Source organism: Oncorhynchus kisutch, linkage group LG20, assembly GCF_002021735.2.
Source record: "Oncorhynchus kisutch isolate 150728-3 linkage group LG20, Okis_V2, whole genome shotgun sequence".
Taxonomy (NCBI): domain Eukaryota; kingdom Metazoa; phylum Chordata; class Actinopteri; order Salmoniformes; family Salmonidae; genus Oncorhynchus; species Oncorhynchus kisutch.
This window is the reverse complement of record NC_034193.2, coordinates 22,282,222-22,289,509: the sequence shown is the minus strand read 5'-3', so window position 1 is coordinate 22,289,509 and position 7,288 is coordinate 22,282,222.

The window sequence follows — 7,288 nt, the reverse complement described above, 5'->3', positions numbered from 1 at the left end:
CCTCCTTAAACCCAGGACCTCTGCACACGTGACTGCTCTCCTGGAGCGTCTTACCCGTCGGCGCCACGCAAAAAGCTAGCTATTTGCTGGCGCAAATGGGGACACTACAGGCCGAGGAGTAATACCCCGACTACACCGCTCGCGTTCACGTGCACAAGTGTTGCAAAATAAAATTAGAAATCTATATTATTCAAACAGTGCACCCACACTGCTCGCGCGCGCCAACAAGCATCTGCGCTGCCAAGGGCTAAAATAGAAGTCAGTTCTATTTGTTACGCAGATCGCGCTGCAAGTCTGGTGTGAAGGAGGGGGGGGGGGGGGGGGGGGGGGAGGATGGAGCACGCACGCAGCCAGTTTGGGTTCCGTGTAAGTTTCACACATCCACATGTGCTAGATAAGCATCTAAAAAGCACTCTGTATGCTGCTTTATCGAGCATTCGTCTCTATTTATCTGCTAAGCTGCCGCTACTGTCATGTCTTACAGGTGTGTGTTTGTGTGTGTATGTATTTGTTTGTTAGTGAGTCTCACCCTTCCCTTCCTTTCCTTTCAATGATGACAGACCATCATCCCTGTTGCTATAGTGACAGTCAGTGTTTTTCTGGTTAGTTTCTCAGCTCCTGTCCACTCCCAAAACATCAAACATAATTGACTTGTCTGGTTGTTCTGCAACAACACCTCCCTAGTATGAATAACAACACCATCCTGCTAGCCATGAGTTCTCATGGCAATTGCCATCTTCACATGTATGTATGTATGTATGTACAGTATGTATGTATGTATGTATGTGTGTGTATACATAGTTTGGACACATCTGCTCATTCAAGGGTTTTTCTTTATTTATACTATTTTCTACATTGTAGAATAATAGTGAAGACATCAACACTATGAAATAACACATATGGAATCATGTAGTAACCAAAAAATTGTTACATTTGAAAAAGTGTTTAGATTCTTCAAAGTAGCCACCCTTTGCCTTGATGACAACTTTGCACATTCTTGGCAGTCTCTCAACCAGCTTCACCTGGAATGCTTTTCCAACAGTCTTAAAGGAGTTCCAACATATGCTGAGCACTTGTGACCTGCTTTTCCTTCACTCTTCGGTCCAACTCATCCCAAACCAGCTCAATTGGGTTGAGGTTGGGTGATCGTAGAGGCCAGGTAATCTGATGCAGCACTCCATCACTCTCCTTCTTGGTCAAATAGCCCTTACACAGCCTGGAGGTGTGTTGGGTCATTGTCCTTTTGAAAAACAAATGATAGTCCCACGAAGCGCAAGCCAGATGGGATGGCGTATTGCTGCAGAATGCTGTGGTAGCCATGCTGGTTAAGTGTGCCTTGAATTCTAAATAAATCACAGACAGTGTCACCAGCAAAGCACCCCCACACCATCACACCTCCTCATGCTTCACTGTGGGAACCACACATGCGGCGATCATCCGTTCACATACTCTCACAAAGACATGGCGGTTGGAAACAAAAATCTCAAATTTGGACTCATCAGACCAAAGAACAAATTTCCACCGGCCTGATGTGCATTGCTCGTGTTTCTTGGCCCAAGGAAGTCTCTTCTTATTATTGGTGTCCTTTAGTAGTGGTTTCTTTGCAGCAATTTGACCATGAAAGCCTGATTCACGCAGTCTCCTCTGAACAGTTGATGTTGAGATGTGTCTGTTACTTGAACTCTGTGAAGCATTTATCTGTGCTGCAATTTCTGAGGCTGGTAATGAACTTATCCTTTGCAGCAGAGGTAACTCTGGGTCTTCCTTTCCTGTGGCGGTCCTCGTGAGAGACAGTTTCATCATAGCGCTTGATGGTTTTTGCACTACACTTGAAGAAACTTTAAAAGTTCTTGAAATGTTCTGTATTGACTGACCTTCATGTCTTAAAGTAATAATGGCGTGTTGTTTCTCTTTGCTTATTTGAACTGTTCTTGCCATAATATGGACTTGGTCTTTTACCAAATAGGGCTATCTTCTTGGCTGATTGATTTGCTCAAACGCAATAAGAAGGAAAAAAATTCCACAAATGGACTTTTAACAAGACATACCTTTAATTGAAATGCATTCCAGGTGACTACCTCATGAAGCTGGTTGAGAGAATGCCAAGAGTGTGCGAAGCTGTCATCAAGGAAAAGTGTGGCTACTTTGAAGAATCTCAAATATAAAATATATTTTCATTTGTTTAACAGTTTTTTGGTTACTACAAGATTCTATATGTCTATTTCATCGTTTTGATGTCTTCACTATTATTCTGCATTGTAGAAAATAGTAAAAATAGTAAAAAGAAAAACCCTGCAATAAGTTGGTCTGTCCAAACTTTTGACTGGTACTGTACATACAGTTGAAGTCGGAAGTTTACATACACCTTAGCCAAATACATTTCAACATTTCAAAGTTTTTCACAATTCCTGACATTTAATCCTTGTAAAAATTCCCTGTCTTAGGTCAGTTAGGATCACCACTTTATTTTAAGATTGTGATATGTCAGAATAATAAGAGAGAATTATTTATTTCAGCTTTTATTACTTTCATCACATTCCCGGTGGGTCAGAAGTTTACATACACTCAATTAGCATTTGGTAGCATTGCCTTTACATTGTTTAACTTGGGTCAAACGTTTCGGGTATCCATCCACAAGCTTCTCACAATAAGTTGGGTGAATTTTGGCCAAATCCTCCTGACAGAGCTGGTGTAACTGAGTCAGGTTTGTAGGCCTCCTTGCTCGCACACACTTTTTCAGTTCTGCCCACAAATGTTCTATAGGACAGAGGTCAGGGCTTTGTGATGGCCTCTCCAATACCTTGACTTTGTTGTCCTTAAGCCATTTTGCCACAACTTTGGAAGTATGCTTGGGGTCATTGTCCATTTGGAAGAACCATTTGCGACCAATCTTTAACTTCCTGATGGATGTCTTGAGATGTTGCTTTAATATATTCACATCATTTTCCCTCCTTTTCCGCCATCTATTTTGTGAAGTGCACCAGTCCCTCCTGCAGCAAAGCACCCCGTGATTCACCGTTGGGGTGGTGTTCTTTGGCTTGCAAGCCTCGCCCTTTTTCCTCCAAACATAACAATGGTCATTATGGCCAAACAGTTATCTGGAATTTTCCAAGCTGTTTAAAAGCACAGTCAACTTAGTGCATGTAAACTTCTGACCCACTGGAATTGTGACACAGTGAATTGTAAGTGAAATAATCTGTTTGTAAACAATTGTTGGAAAAATTACTTGTATCATGCACAAAGTAGATGTCCTATCCGACTTGCCAGAACTACAGTTTGTTGATAAGAAATTTTAATGACTCCAACCTAAGTGTATGTAAACTTCTGACTTCAACTGAAAATATACATATATTTATATATATATATTAAGCAAAAAAAGAAACGTCCTCTCACTGTCAATTGCGTTTTATTTTTGCAAACTTAACATGTGTAAATATTTGCAAGAACTTAACATGATTCAACAACTGAGACATAAACTGAACTAGTTCCAAAGACATGTGACTGACAGAAATTGAATAATGTGTCCCTGAACAAAGGGGGGTTCAAAATCAAAAGTCAGTATCTGGTGTGGCCACCATCTGCATTAAGTACTGCAGTGCATCTCCTCATGGATTGCACCATATTTGCCAGTTCATGCTGTGAGATGTTACCCCACTCTTCCACCAAGGCACCTGCAAGTTCCCGGACATTTCTGGGGGGGATTGGCCCTAGTCCTCATCCTCCGATCAACAGGTCCCAGATGTGCTCATTGGGATTGAGATCCAGGCTCTTCGCTGGCCATGGCAGAACATTTAACATTTCTGTCTAGCAGGAAATCACGCACAGAATGAGCAGTATGGCTGGTGGCATTGTCATGTCAGGATGAGCCTGCAGGAAGGGTACCACATGAGGAAGGAGGATGTCATCCTTGTAACGCACAGCTTTGAGATTGCCTGCAATGACAACATGCTCAGTCCGATGATGCTGTGACACACCGCCGCCCCAGACCATGACAGACCCTCCAACCTCGAAATCGATCCCGCTCCAGAGTACAGGCCTCGGTGTAACGCTCATTCCTTCAACTATAAACGCGAATCCGACCATCACCCCTGGTGAGAGAGAACCATGACTTGTCAGTGAAGAGCACTTTTTGCCAGTCCTGTCTCGGTCCAGCAACGGTGGGTTTGTGCCCACAGGTGACGTTGTTGCCGGTGATGTTTGGTGGGGACCTGCCTTACAACAGGCCTACAAGCCCTCAGTCCAGCCTCTGTCCGCAATAGGCTGAGAGTCTGAGCACTGATGGAGGGATTGTGCATTCCTGGTGTAACTCGGGCAGTTGTTGTTGCCATCCTGTACCTGTCCCGCAAGTGTTATGTTCGGATGTACCGATCCTGTGCAGGTGTTGTGGTCTGCCACTGAGAGGACGATCAGCTGTCTGTCCTGTCTCCCTGTAGCGCCGTCTTAGGCGTCTCACAGTACGAACATTGCAATTTATTGCCCTGGCCACATCTGCAGTCCTCATGCCTCCTTGCAGCATGCGTAAGGCACGTTCTCGCAGATGAGCAGGGACCCTGGGCATCTTTCTTTTGGTGTTTTTCAGAGTCAGTAGAAATGCCTCTTTAGTGTCCTAAGTTGTCATAACTGTGACCTTAATTGTCTACCGTCTGTAAGCTGTTAGTGTCTTAACGAACGTTCCACAGGTGCATGTTCATAAAATTGTTTATGGTTCATTGAACAAGCATGGGAAAGAGTGTTTAAACAATGTTTACAATGAAAATCTGTGAAGTTATTTGGATTTTTACGAATTATCTTTGAAAGACCGGCTCCTGAAAAAGGGACGTTTCTTTTTTTGCTGAGTTTATATATTTATACATTGGCAATACAATGGCCTTACTGAAGAGCTCAGTGACTTTCAACATGAAACCGTCATAGGGTGCCACCTTTCCAACAAGTCAGTTCGTCAAATTTCTGTCATGCTAGAGCTACCCCGTCAACTGTATTTGCTGTTGTTGTGAAGTGTAAACGTCTAGGAGCAACAAATGGGTTTCCATGGCTGAGAAGCCGCACACAAGCCTAAGATCACCATGCTCATTGCCAAGCGTCGGCTGGAGTGGTGTAAAGCTCATCACCATTGGACTCTGGAGCAGTGGAAATGCGTTCTCTGGAGTGATGAATCACGCTTCACCATCTGGCAGTCCGATGGACGAATTGGGGATTGGTGGATGACAGGGGAACGCTACCTGCCCCAATGCATAGTGCCAACTGTAAAGTTTGGTGGAGGAGGAATAATGGTCTTGGGCTGTTTTTCATGGTTCGGGCTAGGCCCCTTAGTTCCAGTGAAGGGAACGTTAGTGTCGGTAAGACACTAACAGCACTAATGTTAACGTTAAGATACTAACAGCTTACAGACGGTAGGCAATTAAGGTCACAGTTAATGCTACAGCATACAATGACATTCTAGACGATTCTGTGCTTCCAACTTTGTGGCAACAGTTTGGGAAAGGCCCTTTCCTGTTTCAGCATGACAATGTCACGGGGCACAAAATGAGGTCCATACAGAAATGGTTTGTCGATGAATTGGAACGAACACCGACTGAGAGCCAGGCCTAATCCCCCAACATCAGTGCCCGACTTTGCCAATGCTCTTGTGGCTAAAGGGAAGCAAGTCCCTGCAGCAATGTTCCAACGTATAGTGTAAAGCCTTCCCAGAAGAGTGGAGGCTGTTATAGCAGCAAAGGAGGGACCAACTCCATATTAATGCCCATGATTTTGGAATGAGATGTGCAACGAGCAGGTGTTTGCATACTTTTGGTCGTGTGTGTGTGTGTGTGTGTGTGTGTGTGTGTGTGTGTGTATATATATATATATGTATATATATATATATATATATATATATATATATATATATATATATATATATATATATACATATATATATATATATATATATATATATATATATATATACATATATATATACATACATACATACATACATACATACATACATACATACATACATACATACATACATACATACAGTGCCTTCAGAGAGTATTCACAACCCCTTAACTTTATCCAAATGTTGTTGTGTTACAGCCTGATTTTAAAATGGATAAAGTTTATATTTTGTGTCACTGTCCTACACACAAAACCCCATCATGTCAAAGTGGAATTATGTTTTTAGAAATGTTTACAAATTAAATAAAAATATAAAGCTGAAATGTTTTGAGACAGTAAGTAGTCAAATCTTTTGTTATGGTAAGCCTAAATATGTTCAGGAGTAAAAATGTGACTAACAAGTCACATAATAATTTGCATGGGTTCACTCTGTGTGCAATAATAGTTTTTAACATGATTTTTGAATGCCTACCTCATCTCTGTACCCCACACATACAATTATCTGTAAGGTCCCTCAGTTGTCAACCAGTGAATTTCAAACACTGATTCAACCACAAATACCAGGGTGGTTTGCCAATGCTTAACAAAGAAGGGCAACTATTGGTAGATGGGTAAACATTTTTAAAAGCAGACATTGAATATCCCTTTGACCACGCTGGACTTATTAATTGCACTTTGGATGGTGTATCAATACACCCAGTCACTTGGAAGATACAAGGGTCCTTCCTAACTCAGTTGCCGGAGCGGAAGGAAACTCCTCAGGGATTTCACCATGAGGCCAATGGTGAAAAACAGGTTCAAAGTTTCATTTGAATGGCTGTGATAGAAGCATTGATACGAACCTAAATTGCAGACTGAAAAGAAGGAAGCATTTACAGAATAAAAAATATTCCAAAACATGCATCCAGTTTGTAATACGGCACTAAAGTAAGACTGCTAAAAATGTGGCAAAGAAATTAACTTTATGCCCTGAATAAAAAGCGTTATGTTTGGGGCAAATCCAACACATCACTGAGTACCACTCTTCATATTTTTATATAGCACTATGGTGGCTGCATCATGTTATGGGTATGCTTATCATTGGCAAGGACTAGGGAGTTTCTTAGGATAGAAATAAACGGAATATAGCAAAGCACAGGCAAAATCCTAGGGTAAACCTGGTTCAAACTCTGGGAGACAAATTTACCTTTCAGCAGGACAATAACCTAAAACACAAGGCCAAATATACACTGGAGTTGCTAACCAAGACGACATTGAATGTTCCTGACCTAGTCACAATTTTGACTTAAATAGGCTTGAAAATCTATGGCATGATTGGAAAATGGCTGTCCGGCAATGATCAACAACCACCTTCGCAGAGCTGGAACAATTTAAAAAGAATCATGTGCATATTTTGTACAATCCAGGT